This window comes from Malaclemys terrapin, chromosome 6 (genome assembly GCF_027887155.1).
Source record: "Malaclemys terrapin pileata isolate rMalTer1 chromosome 6, rMalTer1.hap1, whole genome shotgun sequence".
Classification (NCBI taxonomy): Eukaryota; Metazoa; Chordata; order Testudines; family Emydidae; genus Malaclemys; species Malaclemys terrapin.
In genome coordinates, this window is record NC_071510.1 from 64432325 (window position 1) to 64448861 (window position 16537).

The window sequence follows — 16537 nt, forward strand, 5'->3', positions numbered from 1 at the left end:
CTTTAGGCATAATGCCTTATCCATGCCAAAAGAATTTTGTTTGTGCAGCAGCTGTATAGCTGTGAACACAGCTCTGGAAATAACATTTGTTAGTTAATTGCAGTGGTGTTGTATCCATGTTGGTCCCAGGATATGAGAGAGACAGTGTCTGAGGCAAAATCTTTTTTTGGACCAACTTCTGTTGGTGGAAGGGACAAACTTTTGAGCTTCACAGAGCTCTTCTTCAGGTCTGGAGAAGATAACCAGAGAGTCCAAGCTAATTACAAGGTGGGACAGATTGTTAAATATAAGGAGTTCATACATGCTGTAGGAGACTACTTAAAATTAAGGGTGGTTAAGCGTTTAAAAATGAGTGTAATGAGCCATAAAATAAGTGTCTCTGTAAAGTCCATGGTTGTTAGTGTGCAGCAGAGTTATGAGTTTAAGTTCCCAGGCTTGTATTTTTGAAGGTGCTGTGCGGGTTTCCTTTGAGGCTGAAGACCGAGTTGAGATGTGGAGCGATCACTCTCTGAAAAGTGTTTGCCCCCAGGTGATAGGGAGTTTGTCTTTTATCATTTTTCTGTGTGAGCTCATTTGAGAGGGTAGTGATTGTCTGGTTTCACCCACACACTTTTCAAGATTCATGGGTCCTACACCTACCTATCACAGCACATAGTGTACCTCATCTAGTATATCAACAATTAGACAATCACTATGCTTTCAAATGAACTCACACAGAAAAGTGATAAGAGGCAAAAATACCGTATCACCTGTTGGTGAACACTTTTCACAAAGCAATCTGACCTCTCAGTCCTCATCCTCAAAGGAAACCTGCACAACACCAAAAGATGAGCCTAGGAACTTAAATTCATAATGCTGCTAGACATTAAAAAATATAGACTCAATAAAGACACTGGTTTTATGGCTCTTTAAATCAATTTCTAACACACCCTACTGCCTGCTCACCCTTAATTGCCCACTTCATTTTAAGTGTTCTCCTACAGCATGTGCAAACCCCTTATACTTAATCTGTCCCAGATGATGTGGTTACCTTCTCCAGACCTGAGAAAGCACTCTGTGAAGCTTGTCCCTTCCACCAACAGAAGTTGGTCCAATAAAATATATTACCTCACCTACCTTTTCAGTACATGAAGTACAAACACTTTTTAAATCCCAGAAAAATAATCTACATATTTAATTGTTTGGAAATAAAGCATTTGACTTTATTTAAATATAAAGTAATATAAATTGCTTTTAAAAATCTAGTATCTGGAGGTTTTCTGAGAATTTTAACCCTTACAGTACTGAACTTTTACTAGAAGTAACTATACCAGGAGTATACTTGTTGTTAGCTCCTCAACAAATAAAGGACTTGTTCTAAAGCCCATTGAGACCCGCATTGAGTTCAGTGGGCTTGGACTCACTCAATTACCTTTACTAGACTTTAATTGTCTCATTCCAGGTGACCCATCATCTCTCTCAACTGCATTATTCAATTTGCCCCACACTTTCCAGAAAAACCCTACTCCCAGATTAAGATTTCATTGTGAAAAACATGGGTGCTCCCTGTAATACTTTATGAAAGTTATATGTCCCCCCCACCTTTGATTATTACAGTGTGTTGCTTGCTATATGATTACAAAGTGATTAATTCCAGCAGGAGCTGACTGCATGTAGGCAGAAAAGTGAACAATCACTACTGATAGCTCCATTCACTGATACCTGCATTGTCCATTAAGTGTTATTCACTCTGACCAAGCTGGCTTCAACACACCAACCCAGCACAGGGGAAGGGGAAATCCAGATGGTGAACAAAAAGCAGTGGGAGTGTGGGCCCCAAAGAACAGGGAAGAGAGATGCAGAGAGTCTTGGGGAGCAGACCGAACCCAATTCCTCAGAGGAGTGGTGACTGGGATGAACTAAGTCTACTTAGATTGTAGATAAGATGTGTGTTATTTTGTGTTTAAAGTCCTTCTTTCTTGTTATGCTACACTTCTACTGTTGAGATTAAACAATACTTTATTTTGAAAAGGCTGTTTTGGCTCATGTATTCACCGCTGGTCCGAACTCCTGAAGAGAAGTGCAGGTAGGATTGCCACCTGTCCAGGATCTCTCAGGATCACCATTTTTTGAGGTAGCAGTCTTCAGAAATCGATAAGGGTGTTCAGTACATATTGCCAGCTATCTACTTTTATGGCCTCAGGATCATCCCACATGTCCTTTTTTTTTTTTTTTTTTTTTTTTTTTTTGTACCTCAGAGATGTCAACCCTATGTGCAGGTAACTGGCAAAGGTGCAGGACCCAACACCTGAGAGGGATGCCCTCAAAGAGATGAAGAAGGGTCAAAGGTGCAATTAGCCTTGAACCATGACACATGTAGGCCATGTCCACACTTCCACTTATGTCAGACAAACTTGTATTGCTTAGGGGTGTGAAAAAACACCCCCCGAGTGACATAAGTTTCGCCGGCATTAGTGGTAGTGTGCACAGCGCTATGTCGGTGGGAGAGCTCTCTCCCATCAGCATAGAGCGGCTACGCAAGAGATCTTACAGTAGCACAGCTGCACTGGTACAGCTGTGCCACTGTAAGGTCTCTAGTGTAGACATAGCCGGACTTGAATTTCAGACATACAGCTTCTGCTTTGCTGAAATTTGGTGATGGGGGAGGGGGGGCAGAGGTGTGTCAAAAAAAAATAATCAGGCTTAAAATGGGAAGCTAGTTTGAACCATAGCTATTTAGAGAGACATCTCTACATAATATAGATTTAACTTATTTTGATGAGAATAATATCTACACAGTTTATTATGGTTTAATCTAATTGTTCCCATGCTGCAGTTGCGTATCTGCCTTTTTTTAAAATAAAGAACAGCTTTTTGCTATTAAATTGACTGCATAGCTGCAGGTCAACAGAACTCTAACCATCTCCAGACTCGTATATCATTTTGTACCTTCAGTTTAAGTAATAAATATTTAAAACAAGTAGTATCTCATAACACTGTCTAGTGATGTCTAATGAACATTTCTGTAGTGCAAATATAGGTCAATAGCTCTAGTGGTGAAGTGACCTATTTTAAGTGACACACTAAATTATTATTTTAAGATAACATTGCACTACAGGAAGGTTTCTGGTTTAGCATCCATTTGTTATGGGCCTTTATGCCCCCTCCAATTCCATGTTGTATGGGCATTATGTTGTATGGGTCCCAGGAGCATGTCAGGGCAGAAATGGGGGCAGGTCCTGGGATCAGCTGCCTTGTGCAGCATGATTCCCACAGAACATAGTGGAAGATGGTACTGCTGCCCCTAGGAGAGGGTGAAACTATGTAGTTTGAAGAATCCCTCTCCTATATTGTGCTGCCTGGTATTCTCACAAGAAGTAGGCTGCTGAGAAGGAGAAGATTGACAGAACTACAAAGCACTGGCATTATGTAGAATGGGAGTTTCCTTTCTGTCAAGACCTCCAGGAGATGTTGAATTTGTGTCTGCTTCTCTCACTTGCTCCATAAACCTCAAACCCATTCCCTGTAAGGAAAGCATCAGAAACAAAGGGTTGTCTTCCAAGTGTCCTAGGCCCTCTGCTCACCTCTTGCAGGGTCTACTGTGGGAGCTTACAATATGTCCCTATACTGTTACGTACATTTTAAAGTTCACTTTTAGTTTTCTTACAGAAAGTTATTGCTCCACTGATAATTCTTGTTATAACCAAAAGGGAGCAAGTAGAACAACTTTCTCTGCATAGGAGCTGCTTTCAACTAGTGATACTGAGCTCCTCTGTAAAGTACTTTGAGATCTACTGACAAAAAGTGCTATAAGAGCTAGGATTTGCTTATTATTTCACCAGGTTCTGTGGAGAACAGTGAGAATTAAAGCATAGCTCCTTTTTGTTTAATAGCATGGGATTGTATTAGAAAAATATTTCTTTACAGAAATAAAAAAATGTATGTCATGTAGAACCTACAAAAATGATGGATAAATGGTGATGCACAGGCATAGCAGAGGGGAAAATGTAGCCTTACATTTCATTTTAGAGTCTCTATTATCCACTACAGCATCTGTAGAACATCCTAGCACTCTTCACTAAACTCCAGTGCATGAAACGCTTGTTAGGAGAGGGAGTATGTGTCACAACCTGGCAGCAATTTTTAGTTTCCTAGAGGTTGCAGAATCTCTTCAGGACAACAGAAATACTCCTCTCACAGTGTGAATATAATCATGAACACACACATAAGTGTATGTTACGTAAATGTAACATTTTAAAACAAAATCGGTAAAGTTAAAAAATGCAACAGCTTAGCTAATAACATGACATTTACATTTAACTTAGTGCACTGCTGGTTACTCTGTATGAGAGACTTAAGTTTCTCCCTTGAGGTTCCATGTGTCTTAGTCGGTATCCTAATTAAGTTATATCCAGAGCAGTTTGCTGAGCCAGCGCTGTTCAGCCTTTCAGTGGGAGGGGACAGCCTGCCTGCCTGAGACCCAGGGTATGTCTACACTGCTTAAAAAGCCACAGCTGGCCCATGTCAGCTGATTTGGCTCGGGTTAAGGGACTCTTTAATTGTGGTGTAGATGTTCAAGTTTGGGCTGGAGCCCAGGTTCTGGGAACCCAAAGAGACTCTGTTTAGTTTTGGGCTTGAGCTGTGAGAGAAGCAGAACCGCTCAGGGAGTCTGATTAACGTCTCCATCCCCACAGAAGGAGGCTTTGAACGTTGTGGGATCTAGTGTAAGGGTTCCAGCCCTGCAGAGACCAGTGGCCAATTTGCAGACTGGCAGAGTTCAGACCTGGTGCTAGCTATTGAAAGCAAGCTAAGACCTCCGCAGAGCCAGGAGAGTATCTGCCCGACCGTGGGGCAAAGATACTGTAAGGGGGGATTTTTGTTTGTTTGTTTGATCATCTAAGCCAGCAAATGTTCACAGCACTCTTCTCTAGACTCATCCTCAGCCTACCACTTGCATGGGAAGGTGCCAGGGAGGAAGCTGGGGGTTGGGAGGTGGGAAATGGGTTGATTTAGTATTTATTAGTTAACCATAACTCTGTCCTTCCCCAGATCCTATTTTCCTGCTCACAGTAAAGTCCCCCTTTGCTTTATTGTTATTTTTGGGTGAGTCATTTCTTTGCTGGGGCTTGTACTGATATAAATTCTTATGTACTAGATTTTATACTCCTTGCCAACAGGGTAAGCATTATTTTCCAATGATAGCACCCCTTGTGTCTTGGGCACAGTGAGGCATCACCTTGGCACCAGGCTTCACAAGAAATAGCCAGGGCGCACTCCAAGTAGCAAGCACCAGGGAGGAGGTTTGCATCATACCTTAGGGGAGGGGCTATGCTTCATAAATGATTTATTCTTAATTGTTCCTTCCAGGAAACTGAAGTTTTCTAAGAACATGAATGACACTTGCAGACAGTAAATAATGTGATTTCAAAACCCATGCTCCACAGGGAAGTACATACTTGGATTAATAGGATGTTGTAATCTTTTGCCAGTGGTTCTGTGCTTTTGGCAAGAACTTAGTCTCGTTGTATATTTGTAACTTGCAACTGCAGATGGGCTGGAACTGGAGAAGAGAGAAAATCTGACGTGATTTTTGCACTTAGTTGTAAGTAACCTTCCTGTTATAAAGTAACACAAACCTAATAGGCCATGGTAATAGATAGACTTGAAGGATTCTCTTAGGCTACATATTTTTAGAAAGGAAATATTTAGCTACAGTATATGAACGATACCTATTGTTTTGAGAATTGTTATTCAACTATGGTAATATGTACTAGTCTCTTTATAGGAGAATTAATCATGTTAAGTGTTTTAGTGTCTGAGTGCAGTATAAGTTTAAAGATTTATTAATAGTTCTAAAAGGCAGAGCTCTCCCTCTTTTTCCTTTTATTCTGATATATAATTTAAGTATTTATACCACAATTACCCTAGCATAAGAGGCCACTTTCTTAACTTAGTTTAGGTGTTGGTAGTTGAGCCTTTGTTTGGGAAAATGTTCCCCATTTTTCATAATCTAAGTCAGCTGCATGGGGAATAGTGGAGGCTGGAAGATCCATACATTAAAATAGGGAGGCCTTTTAACAGCACAAAGTGGGATTGCAGAGAGGGTGCGTGACTGGCTTCATTTCTTCACTGGGGCTCAGCTTTCCAAAGTTTGGGACACATTAATCGAAATGACTTAAGATAAACTCCACTAATAGTGGCACACAGCACATTCCCTTTACAAATGGGCTGCCCTCATCATCATTTATCATAATAAATCTAGCCCCCACCTCTTCCTCCTCCCCAACCCTAATACATCTTCTGTGGGGTCAGATAAAATATGTGCTCAGCTTTCCAACAAAGTTTCTACTCCCCTCAGGTCAAATAAGTCAAGATGGGGGAAGGGGAGGGAATTCTGATGCCAATGCCTGGCACTAGCACAGAGTGATGATTAAAAGGGTAACTGATTAAATACCTATCACAAAATAAAGTTTCTTGCTTTCAGTTGTAGGCATTAAATCATAAACATTAGGACCTTGTTTTTTAGTTCTGGAAGTTTTGAGAGCAGTATTTTTGTTTTCTAAAGGGAAACAAAAACAACCTTCCAAAAGCACATATGGATTCTGTTTTTGCCCTTTCTTGCAAAATGTATTTAGGACCAGATACTTCAGTTTTTCCTTTTAAAACACTGAAAGTCAGCATACCCAAGAACAACAACTACTTCTAAAAATGAGTGTTGCTAAAAAGAACTTAATACATTTCTCTAAAAGCAAAGCTTCATGTTATATTTATTAACCTTTATACTACTTACACTCATTGTGATGTTAGCAATGGAAAGTGTTTAAGTGGAGTAAGCTAATTTTTGATGAGTTGCCTGGCTAAAGCTAGAATACTGATGCCCCGTTTAGCCAGTATTTGGGAATCTGCTGGGCTGCTCCTCTTAAGAGGAGGAATTGATGATAGAAATCAGGTATATTCTTTTGTACAATCCTGTTTATTTACAAAGAATGTACACAAAGGGTACATATATATTGCAGCTGGGAGTGTCACTTCCAGTCATGGTAGATGTACCCAAACTAGCGTTGATGGAGCTAGTGTGCTAAAAGTAGCAGTGTAGTTGTGGCTATAGAAGCAGTGGCTCAGATCAATACTGCCTGATCCCATAGGTACATTCTCAGACACCTAGCCCAAGCCACGGCCCATACTGCCATAGCCACACTACTAGTTTTAGGTTTCAGAGTAGCAGCCGTGTTAGTCTGTATCAGCAAAAAGAACAGGAGTACTTGTGGCACCTTAGAGACTAACAAATTTATTTGAGTATAAGCTTTCGTGGGCTAAAACCCACTTCATCGGTTGCATGCAGTGGAAAATACAGTAGGAAGATATACACAGAACATGAAACAATGGGTGTTACCATACACACTGTAACGAGAGTGATCAGTTAAGGTGAGCTATTACCAACAGGAGAGGGGGAAAAAACTTTTTGTAGTGGTAATCAAAATGGCTCATTTCCAGCAGTTGACAAGAAGGTGTGAGGAACTGTAGGGGAATAAACACTAGTTTTAGTGAGCTAGTTCAAGCAAAGCCAGTGCATGTACATCTAGCAAACTTCACCTCCCAGCTGCAGTGTAGATGTATCCAAAGTCCTATATCCCTGAACACAGTAGAAACAGGGGGCAGTTTCCTTGTTAAGCAATCCAAGTCTGCCTTTTCAGGTAGTACTCTGCCCCCCAGACGCTCTATCTTGTGGTTCCGCCCCACGTCTCACACCACTTTTTCTTCACCCCATCAGCTGACTTACTTTTGACTTTCTGGTTCCTTTCACATACACAGAAATATGCACAGCTCTAACCAAAGCCCTAGCCCATCATGCATTTGCAATCAGTCTCCAGGGCAACCCCACTGGCCATGTGTCTTGGCCTGAGCTAAGATCGTGCTGGTATATGCGTTCTGTTGTTTCAGCTATACTAAACAAAAGAGGCATTTAATTACTTCCTTATTTAGCCTGAATGAAAGGTGTTTAGAACACTCATAAACTTTTACTAAGTCTGAGATTGATGGTTTTCATTAATACTTAACATAACAATACAGTGGCATAGGAACTGTAATTCTGATCTGATCAGACCAATGGTCCATCTATTACAGTATTGTAACTCTGCCCCTGATTCAGGAAAGCACCACTATTAGGTATGTGCTTCAGTGCACTTACTGGAGTGCTTTTCTGCATCAGGGCCTCTGACAGGCCAATACCAATTGCTTCAGAGAAAGGTGCATGAAACTCTGCAATGGGCAGCTATGGGATAACTTGTCCAAAGAGAGAAGTTCTTCTTAGACCCCACATTTTTTAATCTTTACAATTCTTAGTCTGGACATTCTATCCACATAAACGTTGTAATTTTTTAATCATGCTAAACTCCATTGTTGTCTTCTAGCAACGCGTTCCACAGCCTAATTCTGCAATGTGTGAATATTTCTTTATCGGTTGTAAATTTGCTGCCTTAGATTTGGAATCTTTTAAATTAATCTTTACAAAATTCCCTCCTTTGCAGGATGTATTGTGTTTAATCAGCTATGCTTCAGGGTTTGTGTCAGGAATCATTCTAATCTATCATTCAGCTAGTTGGGATCGCATCAAATATAAACAATACATTAAAAATAGCTGTACACACTCTTTAGCCTAGAATCAAATACAGCCAGTAAAGAGTACCTTGAATCCTTTTAAAACCATACTGATGAATAGAGCTTGTAAGAAATTGTGTAAATTTTTAATGGAAGAATGCTGTTGTGTAAAGAATCACTGACATAGTAGGGCAAACGTTCAAAAATATTTTTAACTAAAACCTTATTAAAATGGTCATATACTCTTTTGCATTTCTTTTCCTCTATTATTTAGATGACAATTACAATGGCATCCCATACAGTCATTTACTGAATGAATCTGGCAGGATATAGATGAATACATAAAACAGTCACTTATAATATGCTCAGAGCCAAAGTAGGAGCAGCAGTAGAGATCTGAACAAGAACACTCCTCCCCTGTTGTGCAACATGGCAGGCCCTGTCTTCTGGGGAGTGCTTGCAGTGCTTGTGCCTCCATGAGCAGGACAATGTAAAGTGGGCATTGAGGAGTGATCTTGGAACATTGCACCAGGAGACGTAATCTGTGTGCACACAAACCCCAGAAGATATTGTAGCTTTTGAAGCAATCTGTCTGATGCTTCTCCTGGGCTCTGACCCCTACAGAGCAGTGGCACGGAAGTCACATTCTAGCCCTAACAACGCATGCTATTAGTCTCTGCAACTGCCTGCTCCTATCCTCAACACTCATTCTCCCTCTACTGGCTGTTCCTCACTTGTCTACACTGAATTGTGCCTTCTCAGGACAGGGACTGTTCCCTACTGTGCTTGGTGCTGTACAGATGCATAATACAACCCTGATCCTGATTGGAGGCTTAGGTCAGAATTAAATAGTAAGAATAAGCAAAATGCTTCTAAAGGAGATGACTTCTATATAAGATTTGGCAAAAGAATATACATTTGTCATGGACTGAGCATTGCCTCCTTTAGTTTGGGATCAGCATATATCCTTCCATTGGGTGCAGGACACATGGTCCCAGGGAGAGTGTTCAAAAGGGAAATAGTAATTAGTTAACAGACCTGTGATGAATTACTGTTTGTCTGTATAAGTCTTGAACAATCTGCAGAAGACAACTGTAACAAGGCACACTCTGTCCCTGTCCTCAGATGCCCTAGGAACCTCTCAGATGCTCTCCACTGAGTGGCAACACCCCATGATTTATTTACATTCCCATCACCAACACCAGTACTGTCCTGTATTGCATTATTATATACAGTGCTTCCCTATCTTTTCTATCAACATGGGGAAGAAGAAGGTTACCCTTCCTTGAGATATCTCCGCAGACTGGGCTCAGCTAGCCCTGGTTACTCCCTCTCCCTGTGTCCTTCTCCTTAAACCTACCCCCGCCCCAACTAGGCTAATTGGTACATCCAGCCTCATCAGTTAATCAGCCTTTTCCAGGGAGCTGACTGCTGATGCCTAAGAGATCAGAGTGCTGGCTCACTGCTAGCTTCAAACACTCATTCGTGGTGTGACAGCACAGGATGAGAGAGGGTGTAGGAAAATACTGGAAAGACACCACCTAAGACCCAGAGGACTCTCACAAGGCGTGAGGAAACTGAGTCAGGGACTTGCATGCAGGTGTTTATTTTCCATATATTGCTTGTGCTCTGTCTATGAGTAAAGCGTGGGTGGTTTAGGAGGACTATTCCAAAGTCTGTGTCTCTTGTTTTAACTGTTAAAAGTCCCCAGATGGTGGAGCTCTGTGGAGGGTATGTGTAAGCTACTGGGGAGAGCTGGTGGGTCAGTTGCGGTCTTGCAGCCTAGGGCAGCTGAATTGTGGACTATGCATGAAAGGCCAGATATAGAGAAAAGCAACAGAGGGTCCTGTGGCACCTTTGAGACTAACAGAAGTATTGGGAGCATAAGCCACAGGACCCTCTGTTGCTTTTTACAGATTCAGACTAACACGGCTACCCCTCTGATACCAGATATAGAGAGTGTCTGAATGTTATTCCATCTCAGTAAGCTTAAAAGCTTGTGGGATCCAAAGGTTTGGGTCAAATACAGCATCCTGGTGAGCATCCACTAGAGGGATCTCAGCCAGGGCTTAATAAAGCATTCTATTAGTGGCCTGTGGGGCTTTATAATGAGCTTTTAATTGAATGATATAGTCCCTAGCAGGGACATAGTCATTCTTGAATAGTATTGTCTTTTTTTTTTTTTAAACAGTTCTAGAAGGTAGTGTTCGTTAATAGCTGATATGACCGGAGGGCTCTCTCCTGCTGGATACCACAGGGTCCTTATTTGTACTACTCCTGTTCAACATGTATGGTATAGGAGGCCATTGAGAGGGTTAATCTTGGAGTAGATCTTACGTGATATTTTCAGTACTCAGTACCCATCTTTGCCTTCCTCTCACCTGGACTTGCTGGTGCAGTTAAGTGACTTAGTAACCGGCTGACATTGTGTGTGGATGAGCGGGTAGCCAGATGAAGCTCAATTTGGGGTCAGAGTGGAGTAGTGTTCATTGGTTTGGTGGAAGGAAAATGACAGATTATACCCCTTTACTGAGAGAGTGCATACTGATTATCCCACTGTGCAACTGGGAGGCTGCTGCAGCCTCAGCTGCTTCTGGATGCTCAGCTAGTGTCACTGGGCAGGATTGCTAGTTTAAGTCTGTGCTGGAAAAAATGTCAACATCTTAGTCTGGATGCAGCCATTGCTAATGTTACCCATACCTTTGTCATTTCATGATCAGACTACTGCAATGTAAACTGCATGACTTGGGAAATGCAACCTAGTGGAGAATGTGTCTTAAGTGGTACTACATGCAGTAAACACATTACATCATTGTGTCAGTTTGCTCTGGTTTCCAATTCAGCATCCTGATACAATTTAAGGTAGTCAAGTTGCAAAAAAATATCGAATAGACTCCTCCTCTCCAATGTTGTACCATCTTCGTTACAATTAGTAGTAGCACTTAAACTAACAGTTCCCCATTAGTTAGAGGTTGATGTGAAAGCATTTTCTGCACCAACCCAAACTACTCAGCAGAAACGTCTGATAGTTTATTCTGATCTCTTTTAACAAGATCCTTCCCCCTTCTGCCACACAGAATTCTGACAAGGGAAGGATAGAATGCGTGACAGAAGAACATCAAAGCAAAGAGCTTGTGCAATAAAGAGGCCTAATCTATTAATGTGGGAAGCAGAAAAAATGGTTCTGTCAGAATCCATGGTCATTTGCATTTTGTCATGTTCCTCATGATTAGCAGTGGAAATTGTGGTCACGAAAAGCACTTAAAATCACTCATCTGCATAGTTCTGGAAGAGAACTTTGCAGTGCTAGTTTGTGGAGTTACTGTTTGAAATTTTCAATTATAGCTATTCTGGATGAAGTGTTGTGCATAGTTCTGTATGTCATCTATCCCACTTGACTGGTATTTGGATCAGTCCAGCATTTTGACCTATAGGAACCTTCCAAATACTAGCAAAATCAAAAATATAGAATGAAGTTTTTTATCTCTTAAAAATCAGTAATTTGTGAAATATACAAATATGTATATTGACAAAGCAACAGAGTCAAGTATTTACAAACATACTTGTCTTGCTTCAACTCAAAAATATGATCTATAATACACGAGATTTTAGATTGAGGCTTTTGATGCATGTGTTTTTTTTTAAGTCTGAATAAAAGTTACATTGACTCAAATTCGTGAAATATTCAGCAGTTTGAGTGCAAATTGTATTAATTTCCATGGAATAATGCTATGATGGCACTAGAATCTTTGGCATTTTATTTAAAATATGGGATTATGTGGGTTTTTTTAATAGAAAACTGTACCCAACCAAGAGGCCCAGAAAGTACAATCAGGACTATGACTATAGACACAGTGGTGCTGGAAAGTCCTCTCCCACTCCCATTACCTCCATGGATTGTCTGGGTTCTCAGAAGACCCCTGACAGAAGGAGCACGAGAATTGAAAACTTGTGTAGATGATAGAAACGTAGTCCAATTCAGACAGACTCAAACACAAGGGATTGCTACAAATTTATGGCATTGGTCCAAAGAAGACAAATAGATCATATATCTCTTCTGCCATGGACACAACAAACTCATCCCATCAAAGTTTTCTGGATTATAGTTTGGGTTTACAAAGCAATTTATCTCAATTCAATCCCAGAACAGAACAGCTTCCTCTGAGAGGAACTTCTTTTATGTCAAAGAGAATATCACCTGTGTCTGGGCTAGCCAAGACCACAAGCCAACAGTAAGTCCTGAAATACAATAGCCTTTTTCCAAGAATTTGGCCCATTCAAATAAAAACAATCAGGGATCACTTTGGCACTCAAGGATGCCACCTGAAACTTTGACTTTTTCCCTTCTGGATGATAAAACAGTGCAAAGAACACCTGAGACACCTACTAACAGAAGGTGCCAACACCTCCTTTGAGGGAATCTACCACTTACCCTACCATGAACAATAGTGCAACAAATACCTAAGACACCACTATTGCTCGATGATAATGCTGTTACAAAATACTGCTCAGTGACTAGCCTTCCTTTCCTAAGCAAGCTAATCAAAAAAGGTAGCAATAAACAGCCTCCATCACCACCTTTCAACTACCCATATCCAGGACTTCTGACAGTCAGAGTTCAGGCAAGACCAAGCTAGAGACAGCACCTGTTCTTCTAGAGGACTTCCTCTCCTCCACAGGTAAAGGAATTATAGCCATACTCATCCTGCTGGACCTGTCTGTGTCCTGTGAGACTGCTGATCACTACATACGTACCTCTTTCCCACCAAGAGGCGGCAGGGGTGAATGGAAAGGTCCTGAAATAACTTAGGTCCTTTCTCTCAAACTGGGTAAAGAGCAGAAGGTCTTATAGGAAATTGTGTCTCTGCCTCTAAAGCCCTTAACTCTAGAGTCTTATCATACTTAGTCTTCTCCGCTCACATTTTTACAGCACTATAAAACAGTTGGGAAAGCTGGTAAAGTGAAGTGCCAGCAGTACACATACCCAGTTGTACATCTCTTTACATCAAAGATCAGCAGCACCAACTCTTGCTGAAATCATTGCCTGGATGAAGAGCAGCTGGCTAAAGCTAAACTCAGGAAAGACTGAGGTGGTGATGGCAAGAAGAGAAAATTGCTTTGAAGAACCTGTTTCCTCTACAACATCCCTCACCATTAAAAGTATCTGCCCTCAGTTTGTGAAGTTGATCCACAGACAAGGGGTCCTTTTGGAATCATCAATATTATTCAGTGCTTAAGTAGCCACAATAGCACGCCCCACCCCCAAAAAAGCCTGCTTCCATCTGCAACTGGCCAGACAATTTGTCTCCTCACGTACAGCTCTGGCCACAGGGATCCACACGTTTGTCACCTGTAGACAGTGGTTATGGCAACTCATTGGTCCTGATTCTCCTTACACCACTATAAGTAAAATCCATGGAGTTACACAAGAGACGAGAATCAGGACCATTCTGTCTTGGAATGAAGTTACACACTTCAATAAAGTATTAGGCTGTTGCATTTTGTACCAGCTATCGCCTTAGCAGCACAGGTCACTGTGAACACATCACCTTGATACTCCTCTATGCATTGGCTCTTTTATGAAAATAATCTCTGATTCCAGTTGCTCCACAGGATTGGCTCTGGCTACCTCAGAGATAGCTATTGTGGGTACTCCTTGTCAAAGGCTATATGCCACCACCTCACTAAAACTACTGACTAGTAAGGGAAGGCTGATGAATGAGGGAGGCAGAATTTTCATGAAATCTGACCCTGGATTATAGAACTCACTCCTGAGACAAAAGAGACCAAGAGCCTGACCACACCTAAATGATTTATTTCCTTCGAAAAGTTCTTCAGACACACACCACACCCTCCTACTAACTGACAAACTCAAATAAAATAAGATTAAAATGTTAAGAATCATGAACCAATCAAGCTATTTCTCATATAGACTGTGATGAAACAGAGGTTGTTATTGTAATTAATATTTTCAAATATTTTGGAGATGCTCAGATATTACATTGAATGGGGGCATCTGAGTAAGGAGATTAGGTAATTTGCACAATAAAATTTTAAACTCAGATAAACTGGATACTTGTCAAATATATTACTGTTATTTGGTGCAAGACAAATATTGCATAACAATATACATTTAAAGTGCTGTTTTAGTCTGAAAAATGGCTATGGAAAAAGGGCACCTTGCACTGTCAGTTTTTAGGTAATACAAAAAGTGGCACTAGGCATTAATCTAAATTGTTTAGATTAGGTGGATCAGAATATGTGGACACTTCAGTTGCCATCACAGAATTTTCTTGTTCTTCCCGTAAAACTTTTCAGACTTTGTTCAGTCAAACTAGGTTAATACAAAAAGGGGAGCAGTGGGGGCAAAAAACCTAGCTGGCTTCAAGACTGTGCTCGATAAGTTTGTGGAAGGGATGGGACTGCCTATGATGGCATTTGGCCCCTCAGCAATTGCCAGTAGCAAAAATCCCCAATGTCTGGAGATGGGACACTATATGGGGAGGGCTCTGAGATACCTGGGAAAGAATTCTTTGTAGTATCTGCCAGGTGGGTCTTGGCCACATGCTCAGGGTCTAATGGATCACCATATTTGGTGTCAGGAAGGAATTTCCCCTGGGTCAGATTGGAAGAAGTGTGTGTGTGGGGGGGGAACAACCCAGGGTTTCTGTCATCTTCCTCTGCAGCATAGGCATGGTATAGGGTTGCCAACCCTCCAGGATTGTCCTGGAATCTCCAGGAATTAAAGATTCAGTCATGTGATGCAATTTCCAGGAATGTGTCCAACCAAAATTGGCAACCCTAGGCACAGGTCACTTGCACATTTAAACGAGTGTAAATGGTGAATTATCTGTAACTTGACGTCTTTAAACCATGATTTGAGGATTTCAGTAACTCAGCCAGAGATTAGGGGTTTGTTTACAGGAGTGGGTGGGTGAGGTTCTGTAGCCTCCAATGTGCAGGAGGTCAGACTAGATCATCACAATGGTCCCTTCTGACCTTAAAGTCTATGAGAATTGCTGAACATAAAGGCTCCCAAATTCAAACTGGAGGCATTGTTTCATCTCAGAGACAAAGCTTTGAAGCATCAAATTCCAGCCTCTCACTGTCTGTCTGCATTCTTCCTCTTGTGCTGCTTTTATGGCTTCCCCGGGATTGAGCCCCTTCATTCTAAACTTGGCAGTCCAGGAGACATTTTCAGTCAGCGTTCTAGAATGAAGAAAACTTTTGGATTCTTTGCTCTAGTTTGAGCTTTTCAAATGGCAGCCCAAACTGGGTAGCAACCCTCTGCACGTAAGGAAATGACACTATAAAACAAACAAAACATTCACCTGTCTGACTATAGTGTTCTCTAGAACACCCTAAGAAAGCTCTCTTACTCAACTTCTCCTCTACACTGGGGCTAAAGCCATTTTATCTGCACTGAATTTTAACTGCACTGATTTAAAACTCATTTTGTCTAGATCTATTTAAAAACAGTGTAACCGGTCAGTATAGAGGGGGGTCTGCTATGTTTAAAACCCGTTTACAAATCATGTACTATGCTAGAACATAGGTTAGAAAATGGTTTCTAAACTCACGTGTCCTCATCCATGCTGCCCTCCTAAGCTATGTTTAAAGAATTAGCATGAGCTGGTTTTAAACTAATAATAGCTGTATTTATAAAGTACTGTCTCCTCCCACTGAAACTGTTGTGGCATTGATCAGAATAAAAATGTTATGTTTAAAATATTTTATAAAGATCAACCTCAAAAATAAAAATAAAGGAGGAGGTGAAAAAAGAAGGTGGGGAGAAAGGGTGAAATAATAATATACCAACGGTGGTCAAATTAAAAATACTTTTGGGAAAAAAGTGATCAGTGTTGCCAACATTCATGATTTTATCACGAGTATTGCTGTATATCGTATTTATTTAAAGCTCAGCTGCTGGGGTCAATGATTGAGAGAAACTTGGCTTAAT